Source organism: Diorhabda carinulata, chromosome 8 (assembly GCF_026250575.1).
Source record: "Diorhabda carinulata isolate Delta chromosome 8, icDioCari1.1, whole genome shotgun sequence".
NCBI classification, from domain to species: Eukaryota; Metazoa; Arthropoda; class Insecta; order Coleoptera; family Chrysomelidae; genus Diorhabda; species Diorhabda carinulata.
In genome coordinates, this window is record NC_079467.1 from 18,341,793 (window position 1) to 18,367,041 (window position 25,249).

Here is a 25,249-nt window from a genome sequence, read left to right on the forward strand (position 1 = left end):
TTAGTTTATATTAAAAAAATAATATGGTACTGAGAGGGGTTAAATATCAGTAATCTGCAAAATTTGCAGGTGATGTGGCATACATTTTAATTGCCTGTATTTTTGAAAAAATAACCCTAAAGAAAATAGATCCTGTGGTTAATAAACTATCACAATGTTGTAGTGTTTGATCCTATTGTAGTTGGTTCCCTAAACTAGTATCATAATGTTCCAATTTGTTAGTAATCATGGGATCGATGAAATAATTGAAATAAGTAGTTCCATTGAGATTTCCTTATACAAATAGTGGTACCGTCTTCGTAGAAACAATTATTGTACAATAGATGGGGATGAAATGTCATTAAATTGTTAAAAAAAATTGAAGCAACGATCAGGTTATTTCATATACTCAATAATAATGTTTTTCCGGATGCTCATACTCTAGATACTCATACTCCAGATGCTCAAAATGTTGTCAGTAGGTATTTAATGTTGTAAGATGGTGCTTGATGAGAAAACCAGTTTAATGTGGTTTCTGGACATATCAAGAACATAACATGAGGTCATATTGAGCTATGGTTTATAATATGGAGTCGTTGACTTTTTTCTGTCTGCTTTCTCATTGCCTGCTATATCCTAATGACCTGATGACTACATTAGGTTCACTTCACTTTATTTGTGTTAGCTTCACCCTACAATAAATATTCTTCGGGGCCTTTGAAGTCGCTCTATTAACAGAGAGATCCGATAAAGGTTACTTAATTCTATTGATTCATACTTTATTCTCACTGAACAATTCTTCTAAATATAATGATTTTTTGTAGCTTCACTATCTCACAACAATATTGTATAAAGCCACCTTGTAGTCCAAAGGGGATAGCACTGCTTTTCAGATTACAATTATATTTTTGGTGACTGATTGATTCAAAGTAAAGTACATCTGTTCAACTTATAACTTCATTTCTCCAACAGGAGACTCTTCCTCAGGAAGTGGTATGCGGCCTCAGATGGAGTGAACGTCTGATATTAAATTGGACACCACCATCTTTTTGGCTAATGACGTTGAAAATTAATAAAATAGGTGGAAAAGCTGGAAACATCTTATGAATTGAATTAATTATTAAAACTTATCAAACTAAAACTATCCATATTGATATTTATTGCTTAGATAAGGCTGTGACTTATCTAAGAAAATCCGGGATGGGTGGTTGAGTTGAATTTGTAGTTTGCTGGTTGGATCCTTTGTGGTTGAAACTATCAACCTGGCAGTTATATAAAAGCGAAAATAAAGAATAGAATCACCACAAATCTACTAAAATTAACTTTGACTCGGAGTGTAGATAGGTAGAGGAAGAATTCGATTCAATTTCTTCAAAAACTCTAATGTTAGAATAAATAAATCCGAAGTGACTTTTGTGCCATAATACGTGAACAAAGGAATGTTCAAAATATTTGAGTCAAAACGTGACCAGCCGTTACATTCTATGTAAGATGTATGTAAGATTTCATTCTTGAAACCCCAATGCCTTTTTTGATAAATGTAAATCTTCAACTAAAACATGTAGTTCGCATTGATTTGAAAGGTGGTGTTGTATTACTTCCAAGAGCTAGGTTTCCAAGTATCTGTGTTTGAGGTAGAAGTTAAGCTCTCTTTTTGATTTAGAATTTTAGTTGTTAGCAAATTTGAATATTTTATAGTTTTCTTTATTCCATTATCTAGACACATTTATCACGCAATTATTTGCATGCTTTGCAGGTATTTTCTTTGTTCACATTTCATTCTCTTAGGATTTCTCATCGAACAAAAAATATAGAATTGTACGTTGATAATGGCTTTTACTAGATCTTTTCATAACCAAAACCTTAAGTTATAAAATAGTATTAAGATCGTTAAAATTTTTTTTTGTTGTCCCAATAATCCAAAATTACTTTCCAAGCAAACTTCGTTGTTACCACATTTTTTGTTAAACTATTCGTCATAAAACTCTTCAACATATTATTTACCAACAATTAAACGGGTTTATAATGCGACAAGGTAATTAAGACAACTACGCACATAGCCTTAACGAAAAATATATGGTAATGATTTTTAATTTACATCACCTTGGACTATACTCGATTTATATTTTTATTTTCTCATTTCCCTGATGTTTATATTGATGAGTTATTTCTTGTTAATTTATTTTTCTTTATCACTGAACCTCATCAGTCACAATTTGATGTAATGATATTTAAATAAAAAGTGATTGCAAAAGGTTGATGTTTAGTAAATTTTATACAAAAACTTGTTCTTTTTAGACATAAGAAGACTCTGTTCCAATTAAAATCAATACTTTGTCATTTTTCTATAAGAGGATAGTATTAAATGCTTCCGACCCCTTCCGAGTCAGAGAAATGTTTAATATAATAATCTACGAGGATGGTCCCAGAAGTACCTGCTGCAAAAATACCATTGTATCAGAAAATACACAATCTATATAGCATATATTTCAAGTTTAGTTTTTGTTTGGCAACCATCAATAATGGACGTTTCCAGTCAATGAATTTGTAAACATGGAAAAATTCATCGTAATGTGATACAATATATTTATTTCAAAGGCGTCCAAAGCCCAACCAATATAAAAGCTGAGCTAGGTTCTACTCTGCGTGAGACTGCTCCTCCGTTATCAATAGTAAAATATAAAAGAGAAAGCTGTGTGCAGGCTGGGTGTAGCTTTTTCTCACAATTGAACAAAAACAGTGCAATGTTTGGCAATGTTACACAGAAATAAAGCCGTTTTATAACTATGGATGAAACGTGGGTTCATCACTTCACACCCGAAACAAAAGAACAATCAAAACAATGGACTGAAAAGAGAAAACTTGCGCCGAAAAAGACCGTTCCATCTGCAGGTATGTCGGTTTTTTGGTATGCGAGTGGGATAAATTTCTTGGAATATCTTGAAAAAGAAAAAACTATCAACGGTGAGTATTATGCGAACTTACTGCAATGTTGGAGCGAAGAAAACAAGCAACAACAGCCGCATTTGGCTAAAAAAGAAGTTATTGCAATGGTCAGAATAATTAATTGAAGTTTGAATGGCTACCTCATGCACCCTATTCATCAGATTTATCCTCTTCGTATTATTTTCTGTTCCCATACTTGGAAAAATGCCTCGATGGTCAAACATTTTCCAGCAACGAAGAGGTGATACTGGCAGTTGATGGCTATTATGAGGATCTCACGATTTTTATTATAACATTTATTGAACCTCGCTGGAAAGACAGTATAGAACTAAAAGGTGAATACGTCAAAAAAAAATATTTCTTGTCTCATCTTGTTAGTTTCTGCAATGATTATAGTCATATTGAGAAAACGGATTTGGCTACTGCGCAAATATGGTTAAAAAATTTACAAAATAATATATGTTACGTGAAAAAACCATTGAAAAAATCAGGAAAAGTTGATGAGAATATTATTCCGAAGATACTCCCTATCTTACTTCAAATTAGATACAGTAGGGAAGTCTTTGAATGCTGGTCAAATGCAGTTCGTGAATTTTTGACAGTTACATGCCGAATACTGTCATACAGAGCAAAATAGAAGGGCACAGGGGCATAGGAATGAAACAAAAATCTCCTGGTTGAGTAACGTCCGGAAATTGACAGCCATACATTACATCGAACAATTATTTAGATTGGTTAAAAACAAGAATCAGTTCGCCATTGTGATTACTAAACTCAAGGGTACCTGACAAAGCGCAATAAGAAGAAGAAAAAGATCTATTGGTTTTAAGGTACTGTACCAAGCATGTGGAATTGGAAGGAAATATTGTTAAGATTTGAAAAAAATTACATTGCTGTTTCATTGACCTTTTGTTATAGATAATATCAATTAAGCAATAGTGGATCATACATATCCGTTATGGTAAACGATTACATTTTTTTTTACTTTATAGTGAAGTTGTAAGTGCCCGTATCCTCAATTATTGTGTCCGCGTTATTACGCGACATAATAAAAAGTGAAAATATTTCTAAATCATATACACAACGCAACAATTATACTGTTGTTGATATATTTATATGTTGTGCAAGGTCTCTTTTGTTAACGAATTACTTTATACTCAATGTTTTGTGAAAAAAATAGACAAAAATAATGGTCAAATAAATAAATTTTCACAACTGTTTACAATTCAGAGCTATTTTATTTGTTTTTCTTGAAAATCGTCTTTAATAAAGGTCTCTTTTAGTAGAGGAATGGTTAAAAAAATTGATTTTCCGACGTATTAGATATTTATAAAGACCTATATAGATCGAAACGTCAATTTTCTCAATCAATTGCCATTAAAAAAGACTTACCATCAAGCAGATTCATTATAAAATACAAACAGAAATTATGGGAAAACTGTTACTAAATGGAAAGGTAACATTCACAACTGTTAATTGACAAACAACTGCATTTCGTTCAATTTCGTTTGATATTTACTTAGGATAGACCCAAATTGAAATAACGCTTAAAAATTATTGAAATTGGTGACTGTAATCGTCCTCCAAAGCAATGAATTACTGATAATATGCATCTGATGTGATGCGCACTTAAGATCCTGTAGCTCTAGAATAGAAAAGCATTGAGGAAATGAAATCTTCTCGCGTTCATCAACTGGAATTGATCCAAGATTTTAAGTAAGATTAGTACATTTTTACATGCGTTTGAACCAATTATCCAAACATTTTTTCTCTATTTATTGGGATTCAATGGGTTCCAAACAAAGATTCTTTGACAGATAACCCATCACTTCAATGTTTTGCCTGTTTTTTTTTTAACTAATGTGTCGGTCAAATTTACGTTGATCTAATGGAACGTTGAGAACATTTGCAGTTATTTCGAAAAAACAAGCGACTATTTGTTGAGTTTGAACGACATCTACAGTCGATGTTGTTTAGCTTCGGATTCATATGCATAGATGCATGATTCATCGCCTATTACGTTCTTATAAAAGTCTTGTGAAGCATCGCGAATGAAAATTATGCGGTATACAGCTCGAACAAATCTTTTTGACAACCAAATGCTCATGCAATATTGAATAAATGCAAGTGGAATGAATGCCCATATATCAGCATCGATGTTTTCTAGTACAACATCATATTTTGAACGACCTTCACGAAATTCGTCCTGTAGCGAGTACGTTCACCATTAAAAATGTCAAGCTTCATTATAGCAATGTCAGATTTGACATATTCACATCAAATAAAATTTTTCAACAGTTTCGTTTCACTTTAATAGATTTTGTATGGTTTTTTTGTTGTGATGCAAATCCGAAAAAATAACAATGTTAAAATTTCCGACCCACTACGATCTTTATCCTAGATTTTTTATCAAATTTCAACCTGTTCTTTGCGACTGATTTTCATAGGAACATAAAAATCAAAACAAATCATCACGAAAATCATATTAAAAGTTCCAAGAAGTGAAAAGTTGAAGGAGATTAATTTTTATGCATTCTTCTCTTTCAAGTTAAATAAATTGAATTCGCCTAAAATAAAATTAATAATAAATCTATGATATATATTAAGCATCAAACGTGGAGGTCTTTATATTACCCTCACTTAATATTAAGCCTCAAAAGTATGTATTTGTGGAAAAAATATAATTTTCCACTTGGAAATTGAAGTGCAAAGATAATTATTATGACTGTAGTAAGCTTTTTTAATCAAAATAGAATATTAAGAACAATATGTTTATCTATTTTGGGTAATTGTTCCAAATATGAGAAAGATTTATTATGTTTGACTACTTCAAATATAAAATTGAAATTGTGCCGCGAAATTACATAATTTCCAACATTAATTCATCAGTTCTCGATGATACTTGGAACTCCATTAGAAATGGAATCTGGAAAGTCTTTATCCAGATCAAGCTAAATATTTAAAAGTGTGTATGAATAATTACATAATACAAAATCTTAAAAAGAAACGTTAATTGACTTCATTGGATTGATTATTATAAAATTAGAACAAAAATCCTGAAAGTATGATACAAACTTATTTATACAGAAATTGAACTATTACTTCCTTGATGCGAGTAGGTCAATTGTGTCAGTCAATTCATTAAGAACTAAACGAAAATGTACTTTTTTCTCATTTTAATGTCAATTATTTATTCCAAGTTCCTATATTACCCAATATCAAGCTTAGGTAAGAAACTCGTTGATATGTTGTCAAACGCATTGATATTAAAATAAACATTTCACTTTCATAAGTCTTGAGCCGAACATTGCATGCTGGAAATTTGAATTACAACATCAAATATCATCAAGAAAATTACATAACTAATTGATATTTTTATCTATTTATATTTCTCAAGTTTCGTTAGAAAATATAGTGAATGAAGTTTTATAGCAGCAATTACTCATGTTGCATTCACACACTATGTAATCGCACTTAATTCAAGATTAATTCCCGTGGCCCCAACTCTCTAAGATTAAACAGATTTCGAATTATATGAAGCACCATCTCGAGACATCGTGTTAAGTTGGTTTTCCGAACTCAATAGTGTTAGCACTTAGCTACAGGATGAATTTCGTGAAGGTCTTCCAAAAACGGTGTTGGTGCGTGAACTGATATTGCAACATCGTCATGTGACATACTGTGAGATTGAGGCATACTTGGGCATTAGTTCCTCTCGTATGAATATAATATTACATGAACATTCAGTCGTCAGAAAGATTTATTCGAAATTGGTTACCGTATTATTTGACAATCGCTCTAAAAAATGCTCGTGTCAATTGGTACAAAGAAATGCCGAAAACATTCAATCGCGGTGCTTCAAAACAACATTAAAAATGTAAAACTTTATGATGATGGTGATTTATGACAGATTTGACATATTCATCTCAGTGTTGCCATATCTCAAAACTTGAGTAGCAGCCCTCTTATTATTTTTCTACACCCTATTCCAGCGTCATTCTGAAAGGTTGTTGAACTGTTATTTATCTTATACCGCTGGACACTTTTCTCCCATAAGGAACAACAATTCTTCTCTGTACCCCCCATACTCGTAAGGCATTTGAAGTAAGTTTATCTATGAGCTCATGATTGCTAGAAGTTTTTTCAAATTCTACAAAATAATACCACGACGATTTCAGGCTTATTTTAGTTCAGTTACAATAATAATTATGGACAATAAAATTTCCCATTCAATTTAAAAGATACATTACTCAACACTTAATGGTTAAATTATGTGAATAGTGTGACATTAATTCTCTGAGAACTGAGGAGACATATGCAGCTTCGAAGAAAACTATTGAGACCCAATCGAAGAAGCTCCAAAAATATATTCCATGGACATATGCTTTTTCTGTACTGTATGAACTAACTTGAGGAAACTGTTTATGTACCTATAAATTCCATATGAATGTGTTTTTTTCATACTTTATACCCAAATTCCACGTGAACGTGAACTTCAAATAGTCCGAAATTGACTTTGGTCGTCTTTATACCAAGATCTTATGTTGAAAGGGTTCACTTTATGATTTAGTCAAAACTAAAATGATAGATGGAGTAGCTTTAACAAAGCAACTGTTACTTTGGGGCTATGTAAGTAAAATGTCAAATCATCTCAGTCAAGTTAAGCTCCTCACATTATTTTTCTGAAGAAATAATTTTGAAATAATCGTTGATACTTCATCATTTTGAAATTATTGGCCATACTACAGAATGTTTTTTGTAGTGTTGTGTTATCCTAAAAATACTGTGAATTTTCCATTTAAATAAATAATAGTCAAAAATCATAATATCTATTACTATGGAAATATCGTGAAAATACAAAAACAAAAGGTTTCAAAGGAGGAACTACCACTTTGCAGGGGGTATTCCACATCACCAGAATCTAACGGGTTTTGCTGATGCCACCAAATAGTTACATTCCAAGCCTAACTTTACAGTTCAAATCGCTAAATTGGATCCTCATAGTTTTAAGATAATATGTAGATTGTGTTGGGAAAAAGTTATCTCTCGAGTACATGTTATGATTTCTAATTATATATTCCGACTAAATATCTTTTTAATAATGTGCCACACGTAGCATATTCCCTATTTAAAAATAATTCATTGCTGAATATTTTACATATAAAATTATTAGCATACTATGATGAATATAAGGGCAGAATTCATGATAAATAAAATACGGTGTTTTAAGTCTACGCTGGTATAAAACTTCCCTTTTTATTTTCCCAATTGATGTAAATGAAATATGCTGATATAAAAAATTACGCTCGACTTTAATTGAGTTAAATAATACAGACAATTTTTTTTAGGTTGAATCTTCTTTGAAATATTTAATCAAAAGCTTTATTTTAGGGCGACATTTACTTTTTTGAAATAAATTCGAAAAAATTCGAAACAACTCACCTGAAAAGGACTTGGCACTTATGTAGATTCGCACAGACTATGTTCACTCTTACAAACGATCGCGGATAGTACTGCAACGTATGTGTTGTGGCTGCGAACTGTCTGCAATCGCTAACCAGAGATGGTGGCTTCTGTACCAAGGTTAATATTTAATTAGATGCTGAAGGTATCGTGGATGTTTGTGCTAAGATTTCAAGAAATTGATTAACGTCAGCGCGTTTTTTTTATATTATTTTTTATATTTTTCGGCGATACAGTGGCGATAATGAAAAGAAAATAATTACAGGTGTAGACACGTTCAATAAATTTGCTTATAATTTCTTGGTTTTTCCATGTTTTTAATTTCGAATACCACTGACGCGGTGCGCGTTTAGAGGGTGTTTTATAAATTATTTGCTTTTTTCTAAGCCTCAATTTAAATATATCATAAATTGTTGAGAATTATCTCTAATTCTATGATGAGTATCATTGCTTCAATTTCTTTCAATCATTCTCTTTTTATTTATTGACGATGCATTACGTTTTTATAATAAATAATATAGAGTGCGATAAATATGATTTATTATTGTGGATAAAAGCTTGCAGTACACATGAGCTATGATGATAGAGCCCAAACCTGCAGCTTAAATATCTCACTAGAGGATTCAAAAAAAAGTTAACCTGTTACAAAATAAAAGAAAGATGCATGGCTCCAGTTACATATCTGGAAACAAATCAAGATCTTCATAGGTGCGAAGAACCCTCTTGTAGCTGTAACCACGAATCTAAGTATTTTGAGTTAGTTTAGAGAGCCTTGATAGGCTAGGACTAGGGCTGACACATTACTGATATTAGTAAGCAAAGCTTAGTTCATCGATGTTGGAATAGTCTATTGATATGATTTTTTAATGTGAAGAGAAAGAGCAAGATATTAAATCCTATTACCCTTGAGTAGTGTCTGCCCTATGGAGATACCTGTGAGTATTAATCTTAAACTTTTGTATGCTCTAGAGTGTTCTAGAGAAAGACGTATCTTAGTAGTTAATTTCAAAGAAAATAGTCCCCATAAATTCACTTGGTGCTCATGAGCCCATCTGCCTTTCGAATAGGTCTTCTAAAAACTACTCTAGTTGTTGGATAGGTCAAAAGAGCATCTGCCGTGGTAGTATCGGCAAAACAGAGTCAGGTAAAGGATCTTTCTTCTATGCTCTAAGCTGTCCAATTTTCTGGTCAACTTTGGATCGCGTATAAGTCGAATTGCTCTTATCTGTACTGATTTAAGCATCCTCATCCATAACTCTGGAAATCGAGCTCCAAATGGACTAGCAATACTTTAAATTTGGACGAATCTGAGACTTATAGAGAATAAGAAGCTGTTGTGGAGTATATAGCTCGTCCAGGACATCTTCCTCCCAATCTTAATACGTAACAAGTGAATTCGTGGTGATGATGATATTTTGTGTCAAGATAACAACAAATCCTGAGTTGCCAAGTCTTCTTTGTAAATATTTCAGCCTGTTTTTTTGCTATATCAAACTCAATTAGATTGCTTCCACCCCATTCCAGAATGTTTTCAAGATCGGTATTGATGGTAGTGATCTGTACCTTCGGATTTGGGTTTCAGCCGAGCTTATTGAGGCGATTTATATGATCAGTGTGCCGTCGTGCCAGCAAATCTCTAGATCGAAATCGCAATTTTGTCGAATAGATCGTTGATATAAAAGAGGAAGAAAGTAGGTGACAAGATGTATCTCTAAGGAACACCAGCGTTGACCTCAAGCTTTTCTGAGATGTGTCCATCGATAGCGACCTGGACAGATCTTTGAGAAAGGTACTAAGTCAGTCGATAAGCGAGGACAACAAAATGTACGATCTCGAATTTATTTAGGTTAGCATACTAAATCCTGTAAAAAGCCCCTTATGTCTTGTGCGATTACTCGGGATTTCTCATATTTCTCGATAGCTTCAGTCTATACGTTGGTAACATAGTCAAGGGGATCCTGGAATGATCTGTGCTTACAATAGTCGTATTGATAGTGATTGAGGACGTTAGCAGACTCAAAATATTTTAAGTATTGCTGGTTAACAACTTTCACTATGACGTTGGAAATGGCTGTGACTAAAGCGTCTTTTCTAGTATGACCTATACCCAAGCATGAGTCCTAATCTACAAGGAAGAAACCTCTTTTATGAGCTAGGAGAAAGAGATTGTACAGCAGCGCACTTGTTAGTTCAGCTGCGGATTTTTTTCAATACGATTGGTAGTATTCCATCATGCCAGTGGCTTCATGGATTTCAAGCCACATATTGTTGTCGAAATTTTTCCGCGAACCAAGGGTTGAATTTGGAGCAGACATTTGGTCTCTTCTTTGAGGTCACTGTAAATGGAACATTTTCTTCAGTCAATGGTAGAATTTTCCACTTACAAAAGCATTTGCTGACCGGTTTTGTTGTGAAAAAACTAATTATATTGTTTCTTGCAATATATGTCTGCTTGCAGGTATTTCTTGAGACAATAAAATTTTTACGATTTTCGATACCAGGATTTTTGTTATTGTGCAGTTTTTATCAAACCATGAATTGTTGCTTACGCACCTCTTGAAGGAGTAAGGAATAATGGCTCTAATACCTACCAAGACTACTACCAATATCTCGTTTGCATCCATTGAAGGGTTATCGTCAATGAAGCAAATATCATTCCAAGGAAACATAAAAAGGAAATCCCTTAAATATTTCAATTTTGTAGATCTATAAAGCCAAAAATGGATCCTCAATTCACACGTCGCTGTAATTAGTTTGTGATTTGATGTTCTGAGTGGTGCAGGTATGGTCCCGTTTTACAAATCAGAGTCTGTTGTTAGAAACAGGTCTAAGAGACTAGCAAAGTCACCATCTCGATAGGGGACTCTGGTTGGGTCAATCCGTGATTGTTGGCAAAATCTTCAGCTTCCCGCCTCTCATAGTCAACTAGTAATGAATATTAAAGTCACTAGCGATAACGAGTCGGGTGTGTAAGTCTTATCTAGGGTATACAAGGTAAACCTAGGATATTGCTGCTATAGCTCGAATATGTGGTTTCTTTGACTGAAGATGTAGAAATATAAATTGTGAGTGGTAATGAGAATTCAAGGATGAATTTAGTGAACTAACTTTGATCACAAAGGTATGGTTATGAATTATTTCAATTTCTTATCAATACTCTTTGACTAAACACATTGAGAACAGAATGTGGCTGATATATTCCTTGGTAGCAGAAAGGAAATAATTCTTCACCTATTTCTTGAAATGAAAACAACCATTTTATATAAAAATATAGTATATTTAAAAATAGTTTATAATATTATTAAGAGAAATATGTTAAACTTCAGTCTAAATATAAGAATAACTGATACAGTCACTTCCTATATCAAATAAATGATTAGTAAAGCCCTAAAGTAATTCACACATTATAAATATTACTTCTTGAATATAAATTTTGGTTCATTTCAATATATAATATGTTTTTATAGACATTATTTCTGACCTAATTTCATGAAAATAGTTTCTATTGAAACGACTCTAAGAAAGACAGAAAGTTCTCGATTTTGTTTTTCTTTTTTTTTTAGAATCCAGCTCTGCTTGGTGAAAGAATAATTCCTAACTTGATTTTAGTTTAAGAAATTTGGGTCCTCTACAATATAGTGGTAAATACGACTAAAAGTAATCGAAAAGTTGTTCAGAATCAATATCATTTCATCAACTTTGATTTTAAAATTCTCAAGTATAACTGATAAACATTGAAGATGAAGAAGTTAAAAGCCTTAGACAGATAATTCTCTTTTCTGGCTTTGCTCCGCGTGAAAACTTCGATAATATTTCGTCATAATTGAATTATTTATTCAAGAGCTTTGAATCTATCTTGGTCTATTCTTGCGCGTAAGTGAGTTTGAACTATTTTTAGAGTCGGAAAAGATCTTTTTCCTGAAAAATTAGTAGCCGGAGTACTTAAAAAAAGATGGAGAGCAATTTCCACATTCGGTTAAGCATCTCTCTATTTTCCGTACGTAATGAATACTTTCATTGCCTAATGTCTTTTTCAAATCGTCTGTATATTTAGTAACTAGTTTATTGGCATGATTTTTTGTATATATTTCAGATAAATCGTCAAAAAATCGAAATTTTTCACAAGCACTTTCACGACCCGCTAATTTCACCCTCAGAATATCTAGAAGAGGTGTTTTTTCTGAGTCATCTGACTGAACTTTTCTGTTCTACATTATCTGTCTCTCATGTCTTGGCTTGAGATTCTTGAAACTTCTTACTAGCAGCATAGAAACGATATAGTGTTACATTCCAAATAATGACTAGAATCCGATCGCGTAGTCAATTTTTTATCTCTGCTTTCGATTATAAATTCCAGTGCATCAATAATTGCATGTTGTACAAACCTACAAGTTTGAAAAAGACTCTTGAATTGGTACGCTCATCAAGATCTCCCAACGTTGTATAGTTTTTGTAAAGTAGAGAAAAAATCGACTGCTTCTGTTATCTATCTAAATGCACATAATCCAATAAAAAACATGAAGATTAAGAAATGAATTGGTTAATAGAATTATAATACACTACAAAAACCGTTAACTTCATTCAAGGAAAAAAATTTTGAACCAAGAAAACCATTTTGAAAAAATACTTAAACTAATTTACTCAAACTCTTGAGACGAGTTAACCTCTTTTTCAATTTCAATAATTGAAATGCATTGTCCATACTTTTTTTCCTCGCTCAAATTCTTGCATTTACCTAGGCGTTAAACCATCACTCTATGTTTATATCTTTTCAAGGTTTAATTGAGAGATTGCTCACAACAAATCATACGCCAATTTCTGATCTCATCTGGATACGTAAGTAGTGAGATTCCAAAAACAAAAAAAATTCTGAAAAGATCACGATAATAATAAAATAAGGGCCTCAAAATATAAAGTATTTGACGTAAGCTCCGAAATTAAGACCTCTAATCTACTTGAATGAGCCTAGAGTTCCTTCAAAAAATTACACAAACAACCTTCTTCACAAATAGATGTCAGATTTTTGTGGGTGCTGTCTGATTAAGGAATAGGACATGAAGATGCTCACAAACATGCAAAAAACGCCACAGTTTCTATTTATAATGATTAGTTCGGTTTATAAAGAGGTAAAAGCCTAAATCAAAATGAAAATTAATCTTCGGTGATCACGAAAACGCAATAATCGTTCAAAACAAGTCATAGTAACCAGCTGAGAATAGGTCTCACTAAAATTACCAACCAATATTTATTATACAATTTTATACAAAATCCTAATAGAAAAAATTGCGACGTACATAATATTTATAAGTATCTGTTAAGTATCTCTTTACTTATCAAGTTTTTATTATTTTATTATATCCATCACCAAGAACCAACATGATTGGAAGAAATTGTGTCATAACATGGATATTGTATAATTGCTTCAGTACATATTCAATTTGTATTATAGAAAACTGCAGTTCAGACTTATTATTGATGAATTAATAAAGATTCTTCCTCCAACATATATATAAAATTGAAAATAAGGATATAAAAATTTTTGGAAAATTCCTATAGAATCCAAAATCACAACAATTGATAAAATTAGAAATAAATTGCAATTAAATTTCCTAAAATATATAGAGCTGGACCTAAAACTAGCTTTAGAATATTATGGGAATAAATCGTGATTAGTTACAATATAAATTTTCCCTTCTAATTCAAAATTAACAACATCAAAACCCATATTTACACTGTTTTCGAAGGAAAATTAATTTAAATTCAGTGCCTGAAGACGATAACTTAGTTAACGTAACGTGCGTCAGTGTAATTTTGAGTTGTGGTGTAGTGTTCAGTACGAATATCAGATATAAAAACTCCAAATTTCCAAAGTATACAATTTCGTCAATAATATTAGAAAAAATTGCTAGAAGTAGTTATCAGACTTTTCATTCATTATTTCCTAAACGCTGATCAGATATTTTGGGCCAATTCGTGCACTCAGCTTGAATAATCTGAAAAAGAAAAAAGAATTATATATATAAGTGTCTTTTGAAACTGATTTTCTTTCAGAAGGGATCTAAAATCAAGACGATTCATCATGAAAAACAAATAAAAAGATCTAATAAATGATAAGTTTGAGAAACTGATGAAATACAGTAGTTGAGTAATAAATAGAAGGCGATCGCGTCTCTAGGATAGAGAAAAAACTGGGAAATATTTCTGGTTTGCTCAGTGAAAAAATTTTCGTAACGCCATCCATATTCAAGATAGAGGGCGTTGAACATTGCATTGAAATTTCATACGTATGTTTTGGAAGCTGCTACATCTAATGGATTAGTTTTTTTGCCTGACTCTCATAGAGGACACTAGTTACACGGTTAGTAATAAATAATATTGAGCATAACTTTTTCAGTATTAGATTTTCTATTTATCCTAGAGACTGGATCATCTTTTTTTGAAACTCCCTGTATATTATCCCCTTTGTAGCCTCCTCAATATTGGATTGGTCGTATAGACAAGTTAAATGTACAAGTACTTCTTTTATAAAAAGTCTGACTACAAAATAGATGAGGTGTAGACAATTATTATTACTAAAAGCAGTTAATTTGCAAGTCGGTTAATTGCAAATAAAAAAAATCCAATCCAAAACAGAATGTCCTCAAAATAGATGTCTGATTTTTTTATAAACGCCTTATTATACTGAAATTTAATAAAAAAAAACAATATAATCACTTATAAACTAAGAGAAAGTGAGATCTTATAACTTTCCCTTGACTTTCACTGTAACGCTCTTATTAATTTGAAGCGGCTTTTTTCGAATTAATTTTCATTTACTTCCAGACGTTGAAAATGTTTCGTGTTGATAAAATGATGACAATATAAAACCTGGAATTAAATTATCTTGAATAAGAAGTTTTTGAACTTTGGTATGATATTTATAATTATATATTATAAAGAGTATATGTTAAGCATGAAATTTAAACAACTTTCTGTTATCTCTCATGTATTTTCAATGGAAAATAACTTCAATTTGCCAGATTTAATATTTGTAGTCATAACACCAATTATTTTTGAGATACATTGTTATTAATATGATAATCAAATTCAACAGTACCCATTATCAACTGATTATTAAGTGTAAAAATAATTTTATAAATATTTATAATCACGTCAAAATCATAATCTCCGTAGAAAAAGTAGGGATACACTTCAAATAACATTCTAAGCGCCTTTTCTGTTTTAACCTTCCAAAACGTAAATTAAACTGATACAAAAGGTTTGCCTATCCACCTTTATTAACCCTTTGTAGACATTTTAGTTCATTCAAATCAATGTCACTGCATCATAACATACCAGCCCGAATTCTACACAAAACAAATCATAGATGGCGTAACTTGTTGACTTTAGCGAGCTCAAATTTCGTGTGTTGATTAAAGTGACTCGTTGAAAGTTTGAATCTTAAAAATATAATCAAAGTGCATAAAATTGTATTCCTCTCGTCGAAACCATGTTTTGTTACCGAACCATATTTTCTATTTTTACATTGAGTGATGATAGAAATATTAATTGTAAGTAATTATAGTAGTGGATATTGACGTCAAATTATGTCATATTATTACAGAACCAGGTCAAACTCATCGAGGAATCGTGAAATATGTGACATACTGTACCAATATGATAGCGAAGACGTATTAGAGACAGATGATAACAGCGTTGTTGATCCAGATTTTTATTTTTATCATATTGTGTGTATTTTATGTTATTGCTTATCCCTCATCTGCAGATCCTGGTCAGCAAGATAGCCACTCAAATAATGCTCTTACTAATCAAAAAAGAACAAAGAGGCAACTACAATGGAAAAAGAAAAACCTAGTTCTAAATGACCAGCAGTTATGATTTACAGAGCTACTACCTAATTCATTTGAGCTTTATACACCAATTCAAATCTTATATCTTTTTCTCAAAGAGTTGATAACTCTTTTACTGAGTAAAATCTCTACTTAATACAGAAGAATCTTAACCAATACTTTCAAATTACCGATATCAATATTTAGCAGTTGATTGGTGTAACTCATATGATGTCATTGATACAATTGCCAAGAGTATCCAGTCGTTGGTATTCCCTATGATTCAAGAAATAATGCCGAAGCCAACGTTTGAAGAAAATAGAGATTATATTCATTTCAATTTCAATTCAGAATATGACCTATCGTAGAAGCGTTGAATAGAGCTTTTAGTGGAGTTCCATTGAAGGCAAAGTCTTGTGTGAACAAACATATTTGCTCCACTAAAGCAAGAAGTAATCTAAAAAGGTATAACCGCAAAAAACCACACAAAAGTTTTTTGTAAGAAGTGGAAGTCCAGATTTTTCCTATGAAATTGAAGGAGAAACAAAATCTCACAATGTTGTACTCCCCTATGAACCAGCATCTTCGAACATAATAATCAGAATAGGCGGACATACCAAGACATTAGAATTATCAACAATATTTTGATAATTACTTTACTTCCTTGGTATTACTGGAGTACTTAGTTAAAAGAGGATATTGAATCTTAAGATGACACGCTCGCATTCCAGATTGCAAACTAGCCGCTGACAAGTGATAAGAAAGAACTAGAATTTTCCGTTAAATATGTGGTGAATATGGATGGAATTGATGTGGCAAACGTCATATGGAAAGACAAAAAAGCTGTATCTCTACTGTCATCTTTTGCTGGTGAATCGTTCAAGGCACAAGTCAGACGTTACTATAAGGTCAAGCCAAGAATTACATCAACATTGATCGCCCCCATATCGTCGGAGAATAAAATCGGCATATGGGAGACGTAGATTTGATTGACAATGTTATGGGGGATATGAAATTTTGAGAGGGAGTTGGCTAGGTTGTTTTATTACATATTAGACTTGATTATGGCAAATTCTTTGCTGTTATATCGAGAAGTGAGGTAGGCAAAAACCTGAAGTTGCAAGCAAATTTCTTCAGCAAATATTTGACTTGAGATCGGTGACACTGAGCTTGAAAACTACGATTAATAAACGAAGGGCAATTGCAGCATGTTTCCCCATAAGCAGGCAGACAGGATAAAATTTTCAACTGGCCGATATGTGTATAAAAATGGTGAGGTGTAAGTTTCTCAAATGTACTGGTGTATCAAACACAAGTTGTGGCGTTTTTCTGCAAAATAATTGTTTTAGATCCTTCCATACCACCTAAATAGATTTTCTTTCAATTTAACTCAATGTTATACTCTCTAAAAGGTCAAATAAATAATAAAATATATTTTTCAATTTTTAAAAAGCTGGTGTTTTTTATTTCTTTGAACCTGTCATATGTTGAAGAAATTTAAAATTTGATTGAGCTATAAAATCGATAATCGATAAATTCCATATTACGGTATTTTTGTTGACTAGTTTCTTCATTTCTTCTTCAAGGTATCCAGATATTGTAATTCTACATCACAGAATCATATAACTTCGAAAATGATGTTTCCTTCTACCAATTTAACCCCTCACAGTCCCTTTCCTATTATTTTACATGTTTAGTTTTGATACCTGTCTGCTTGAAGTTGTTGGAAATTGCCTATTGATTCCGTTGACAAAGCATACACTGGATCTTGATTTTTGGAGTATTAACGTGTACTCAAACTCCATATTGAAGGAGAAATTCGCTGACATTTAAGGAGTAGTTACAGTGAATGAAGTTCAACATCATCTAGTATCATCCAGGGAGATAGAAAACCTCCAGGATAAACGTAACATAACTTTCTCTCAATTTATTTGCATGATTTCTCACGTATTATTGGTCATATAACATTCAAAATTCTTTATTTTTCAATAACGTAATCAATTGTATTCTTTATTAATAACACACTACCAGTCGAAAGTTTTTGTTTACCTTATTTTTATTATTTCTATTTTATTCAATTCGTTTTTCAGAATACTCCAAAGATGTGAAAAGGAAGTAGGACGCTGCTTTCCGACTTCCTTTTGCTATAAATTCTCACTTACCGACTCTTTTCATCTCTTTTCATCTCATTAACGAATGCTTGGGATCATGATGGAAGATGAATATTCTGCCGATCAAGTTCTTGCCAGAACGTAATAAATTTCTAATAACCTTTTTTTCTTCCAAATCCCTTCAATTGTTACAAGGTCACCAGTTGCCCTTTTTCCAAAATATCTTCAAACCATTACTGAGCTTTCGCCGTGGTTTACAGTCGATATTACAGTCGGATCTAGCATCCGTTATTCATTTTACCTGCTCACAAACAGTCTTCTCTTAGACCCAATAACCTCAAACACATCTTTCAACAAAACTCTCTCTCCCAATTTTTGAGTTCCTTAGTCAACGGCATCCTTTTAATTTTATTGTGATGTCTCAAAGGTGATTTCTTCACTATCAAGATTTTTCGAAGCCGCCTTGAACTTTTCCTACTGCCAAAACTCCTGGTGGATGCACATTTTTTCACGTTGTAGTCCACAGTACGTCGAGGTATTTTCAATTCAGCAACAATGGTACATATACTTTTAACTAAACTTTCGAGACTTGCGATCAATGCACGAGTTAAGCATTTCTTAGCTTACAAGTCTGAATTTGTGAGAATGAAAACAATTGGTATACAAACTTTACAAAAAGATATCTTATAAGATAAGAAAGATAAGAAAGTCCAAAACATTATAAATCATAGCACATTCTTGCGCTTTACAGGACTAACTGGGACTAAATTACAATCATAAACACCAAAGAAATTATTCACAGTTGAAGAAAAATAAACAAATCAGCTGGTACTCGCAAGTTTCAACTTAACGAGCAAAAACTTTTAACCGATAGTGTATAATACTTGAGCAATGGAATTAACGTTAAGCATTTCCTCAATTATAAAAAGAACTCCCAGATATTTATTTTGAACTCAAATATTATATTTTAACAAGACGTTTGACGTCAATAACTTGCTTATTAACAAGCAGAAGGTGTTGTCATGGACATTATTTGCGAATCTTGAATCAACTCTTTCTACACGATATGCAATATAATTTGGAATGAGACTGATTCGTAATTATGTGGCGGATTTTATTGAATTGACATGAACGACATTCTATTTATTATTGATAATTCTCATCACATATTATATTATTCTATATTCAAGTTTTGTTTGATTATTTCAATCTAATAAACTATATTTAAATTATTCTTTATTTATTATACCCCACAAATATCGTACTTTCCAAATGATCAACTAATTTTTATGACCGATTCATATTCTGGGAAACGTGGTAGTTCGAAATCGTCAATGAACTTCACGGAAATAATTGGAACTGAATATAATAAGGAATCTTGTTATACTGGTACTCTATTTTGAATAATTAATGAGTTATAAATTAAAATCAAATTGTTCCACATCGAACTTACCTTAATTACAAAACTGCTTGAATTATTTCATTTTTATTCATAAAGAAGAAGTAGTCACCTTGGACAAATTGTTTCTAAAAGTGAAATGTAATAGTTAGTTAAAGATATTTTTGGGGTTATATTTTAGTATTTTATTGTAGAAATTGAGTTGGACGGTTATTGAAGTTGTTTATGAAAAATTTGGAACAAGCGAAACAGATTTTTGGCTAAATTTCACAAAAAAAATAATTTTTGACGAAATCTAAGTGATTGAATAAATTCTTGGTCAAATTTTGTCCCAAATTGATGTGCAAAATGAATTTGGAGTTGGTAAATATTTTTTCACATCAAACTCAAGCAAAGAAAAATAAGTTTTAGACCAAATAAATTATGGAGAAGCAAATTTTTGTCTGATGATAGAAAATTGGATTTCTGCTCAAGTTGATATGAAATGATTGATTCTTGACATATTTAAGCTGAAAATAAAAATTGATCCGAAATTGTGATGAAATAAGATTTTCAACCAAACTGAACTAAGAGAAAAACGATTTTGTCACCAAATTCGAGTAGAAAAGTTATGTTCTTAATCAAACTCAAATCAAATTTGAGTCTAAAGTCGATTATTGACACAATCCAAGTAGAACTAACGAATTTTTTATCACATTGAAATGAGAAAATCAATTCTTGAGATACTTGAGATATGAATAACAAATTTTCACCCCAAATTACAGTGGAAAATGACTTTTAACGAAACTGAACTAAGAAAAAAACTATTTTGGGCCAGATTCAAGTGTAAAAGCTCTTCATCAATCTCAAATTAAATTTGAGTTTAAAAGTGAATTATTGACAAAATCCAAGTAGAAGTGAAGAATTTTTAATCACGTTGAAATGAAAAATTTTATTCTTGAGATACTCGAAATATGAACCAGGTTTTGTCCCAAATTAAAGTGGAAAATGAATTTTAACGAAACTGAACTAAGAAAAGTGATTTTTCGCCAAATTCCCTTTGTAAATTTTTTTATATAAAACTTAATAAAAGAAAAAAGTGTGGGAAAGCTAATTTTTCAAGAATCTGAACAGAGAAAATTGGAGTTTTGGTCAAGTTTAAGTGAAATATTCAATTCTTAACATACTAAAGCTGAGAAAAAATAAATTTTGGCCAAAAACCGTAGTGAAAAATAATTTTAGTCAAACTGAACTAAAAAAAAAAAAAGATTTTTTAGCCAAATTCCAGAAATAATAAACTCTTGACATACTTGGAATACTAAAACCAAATTGTGGCCCCAAGTTGGAGTGGAAAATGAATTTTAACCAAATTGAACTATGAAAAGCGATTTTCGGCAAAATTTAAATATGGAAAAGCTAATTTTTTGAGAGTCTGAACAGAGAAAATTGGATTTTTGATCAAGTTCTAATGAAATAATTAATTCTTAATATTCTTAAGCAAAAAAAAACAAATTTTAGCCGTATTTTAGAGGGAAAATCCATTTTCTAGTCAAATTCAATTGGAAACGTGATGTTCTTTATAAAACTCAAACCAAATTTGAATATAAAAGTCGATTTTTGACGAAATCAAAGTGTAGAAAATAAATTTATGATCACTTTGATTTGTAAAAATTAATTTTTGACAAACTGAGAAAATCCATTTCTGGTGTGAAAAATGAATTTTTGACTAAATGATATTTTATGGTTAAATAAGAGGGATGAATCAAATTTTCAAAGAAAGAAAAGTAAAAAAATCTTTTTCGTGGACAACTTTAACTGAGAAAAAAAGTTTTTGCCGAAATTTTGACTAAATCAAAGTAAGAAAAACAAATTTCAAACTTTCCGTCAAATTGATTTTTTGACTGAAGTACAATAGAAAGCAAATTTTTGACAAAATCAGAAAACTAATTTTGACCAAATCACACTAACAAACAAATTGTCCAGTTAAAGTTAAGAGAAAAAACGATCTTTGCGATTATTTTATAGTAGCAAATTTCTGACTTCATTATTCTCACAAAAGCTTAAATTTGACAAAATTTAATTTGGAATATAATTATTTCAAAAAAGAAATCGCATTTATCATTCACGAGTTATATTTGACATTCATTATACTTACATGGAAGGAACTATCAGTTAATTTATATCTCTCCACTATTCCACAGTTTTTCCTCATATCAGATCGAACAGAGAGTTGAATGTTGCATTCGTTACTCTGAATAAATGAATAAAAAATAAATTATTTATTATCACAACTAGCACATTTTATTAGATATTTATATAGATCCCTCCATTTCCAATGACTATTTTAGATACAAAAATATATTCAAGATATAATTCATTCATAAAAATCAATTTTTATTCTGTGATTCGTAATTTACTGTAAACACACGTTGACAGGTTTGGATTTGACAGTTTCTTGAATCTATATAATATATAATAAAATGTAAAGTAATTTGTAAATAGAACAAGGCACAAGCAAAATTATTAGCTCATCATTGAATAAAAAATTTTGACGCTCAATCATGGTAGAGTAATGAAATGATTTGCTTCAAAAAGTATTCATTATAGTAGAAAAGAGTTGGGAGGTTTGGAGATCTCGGGGAGATAAAGTAGAACCATAAAAATAGAGGGTGACTCACAAATATTCGAAGACTAGGGTATCGTATTCTATAATTTTAAAACACAGTTCTATATGGCCTCGGTAAAACCATTCTCGCGGCTTAGATGCAAAAGATTATCGCATTGCATTTTTGCCACCTCCTTTGGTATCAAAGTTTTTCACACGGATCTGCATAAATGGTAATCTAATAGGACACACCCTCTTTAGATTTGCAAAAGAAATGATCAATTTCTATAATTAGAATTTGTGTGAGACTCAATAATTCAGCATTCAACAAACATAAGGTGATTACTCGTATGAAATTAATAGAATTTCCTCAGCCCACTCAATTCCGAGGTATTACGCTTAAAAGGTAGTGATTGAAGCTCATTTTCTCATTCCAAACTCCGCTACCTCTTTTTAGGTGAACAATTTTTCAATCATAATGTATCATATCAAAAATTTTTCAATGCTTTATAAAAATATCGTCAACTGAACTTTCTCTCTAGTTTCAACCGTCGTAGTTACACTTAACTAATTTGATTCAATTATTTCTTAAGACGTTATTTGTAATAAGAAATATAAAAGTGGTGCAGTCAGAAGGATCCACGCGATTTGTGTGGATCCTTGTGTGGATTTGTTTGAGAAAATGGCTTGGAAGCAAGTCCATCAGCCACAGAATTTATCCATGCGATTTGTGTTGAGACTCTTCGGTAATTTCAGAACCTTTACTGTTTTAACGGCTTAATTGTGTATTAAAACATGTTTTCGATTCAACGAGTAAGCAGCAACAGCACCCTTAGAGTACCAGAAGCAGCAAAAAGTGAGTGCCAAAGAAAATACCTAACAACACAACACCCACAATTAACTGCGAGTTATTTAAACAAGAAGTTAACAATATTAATCCTCTCAATGGTGATTGTGAACTGAATTCTTTACATAATTTTATTATCTCAAGGTCCGAAATAGTTAAAATCATCAAATATTGGCAAATTCCTCAATTCAAGAATATATCAACTTATTACCAATTCCTATAAATATCAAAATCAAAATTTGCAAAAGGAGAGTGTCTCAAGACAACTGTACCTTACAGCTCCTCCAAGGACAAGATCTCTCACGCTACCACATCATAGAATTAAATAATAAAATGAAGTGAATTTAGGTCAATCGATACATTTCAGTTACATCTCCAATCTTAACTTAAATTCCCAATTCCTGCGAAATATGTACCAATGGTATTACCCAAATAATAAGCAATGACGAAAACTCCTTCAAGAAATTGTCAGACAACAAATATCACGAAAGTTGACTTCGACGAACTCAAAATTCCAAACAATCAGAACCAAAATTCAGGACAGGAAAGATCATCGCTTTAATCAAAATTCAGGACAACTCTTTTATCAAAAATATCCTAGGACAGATCATCGCTTCAATTGTTGCATATATTCTTATTTTCTGCCTGGTAAAAACAGAAGAAAAGTAAAAAAATCCAGTATAAGAAAAGAAAATTTCGAAAAACCACTCGGTTTTTCTCGAAATTATATCTTTTCTCTCTAAAGTCCTATTATAATCAATCATTGGCCGTACAAGAAAATATGATATTTGGTAAAAATTACACTGAATAACACCCAGAATGAAGTAGCTGTTGAAGGAAGCTTATAGGAAAAGTTTGATACAAAAAGAGGTTCAAAGCAAAGACCCACTATCAACAGTGCTGTTTAACCTTGTATTAAAAATGATCCTGACATCCGAACCCAGGGGATTATTTACAACAACAAAAGACAAATCCTTGCTTAGGCAAGATGATGTGGTACTTATAAGTAGAACGAAAAAAGATCTAGAAAAAACATTTCTACTCTTTGAAAAGAAAGCAAAAGAATATGGACTGCGCATAACTAAACAAAAGACCAAATATATGGAGAGGGAAGGGATCTGAATAGGTGCAATCAATTGAAAGTGACGACAGAGCAAAACAAGGAGTATAGATTTGATGGAGTCCAGTAGTTCAAATACCTGAAAGTGACAGTGACGAACGAAAAAGGCGAAGCCAGGGAAATCGACAAAAGATTGGCGAGGGGGAAAAACGTTTGGAGCCCTAGAAAACTTATTAAGATCAAAAGATATTTCAAAAGCCGCCAACGATGCTGTATGGTACTGAGAGCTGGATCATGAACAAAAAAGACATATTGGAGAGCGGAGGAGAGCGAAAGCAAAACGAGTGAAGAAAAAGAACCAACGCAGAGGTCAAAGTACTGTATTTCAAGCAGAGATGGGATATGTGGTCAGAGCAAAAAGACTCTGTTGGATGGGGCATATAGTCAGAATGGACGAAGACAGTTTGGTGAATAGATCCTTGTTAAGAGGAGAAGAAGAAGAAAGAAAAAGAAAAGAGAGCGTCCGACGAAAAAATGGATATAAGCATGTAGAGAAGATTAAGGAAGAATAAGGATAGAGAACTGGTGTGAACTAGCCATGAACAAGGCCTGTTAATATATATATATATATATATATATATATATATATATATATATATATATATATATATATATATATATATATATATATATATATTATATTATCAATTATAAGTTGAAAGTTCTGATATATAAAATTTTTTCATTCAACGGCTTTTTATGACGAGGCTTATAGCTTACTTTATTGTTTTCTTCACGTTTTGAATACTAATTAAGGTTTACCATAAAGGCAGGTGTTTGAATAACGTCACGTATAACCAATATTATTTATGCGAAATAACTAAAACTAATTTTGTCATTAAACCTTAAACTTACATAAAATGAAAATTTCTAGAATGGAAACAATGTGATTGTTTGTCAAAATATTCTATATTGTTTACCTTTCAAATTTCAATAATAACTAGCAACGGAACTTCTCATTTTTATTAGTC

General features: G+C 31.6%; 1 protein-coding gene across 3 annotated transcripts in view; it reads right to left on the reverse strand.

Moving 5' to 3' along the window:
• LOC130897178 (glycine-rich protein 1) overlaps nt 1-8,651 on the reverse strand; it is a 32,665-nt gene extending 24,014 nt beyond the window's left edge. For 2 of the 3 annotated variants that reach the window (XM_057805903.1, XM_057805902.1), the window contains exon 1: nt 8,368-8,577. The gene's annotated coding sequence lies outside the window, so the exon portion shown is untranslated. Of the gene's footprint in view, nt 1-8,367 lie in introns of all 3 variants that reach the window. The other variant, XM_057805901.1, reaches the window with a different exon arrangement.
• Between the last annotated feature and the right edge of the window lie 16,598 nt (nt 8,652-25,249).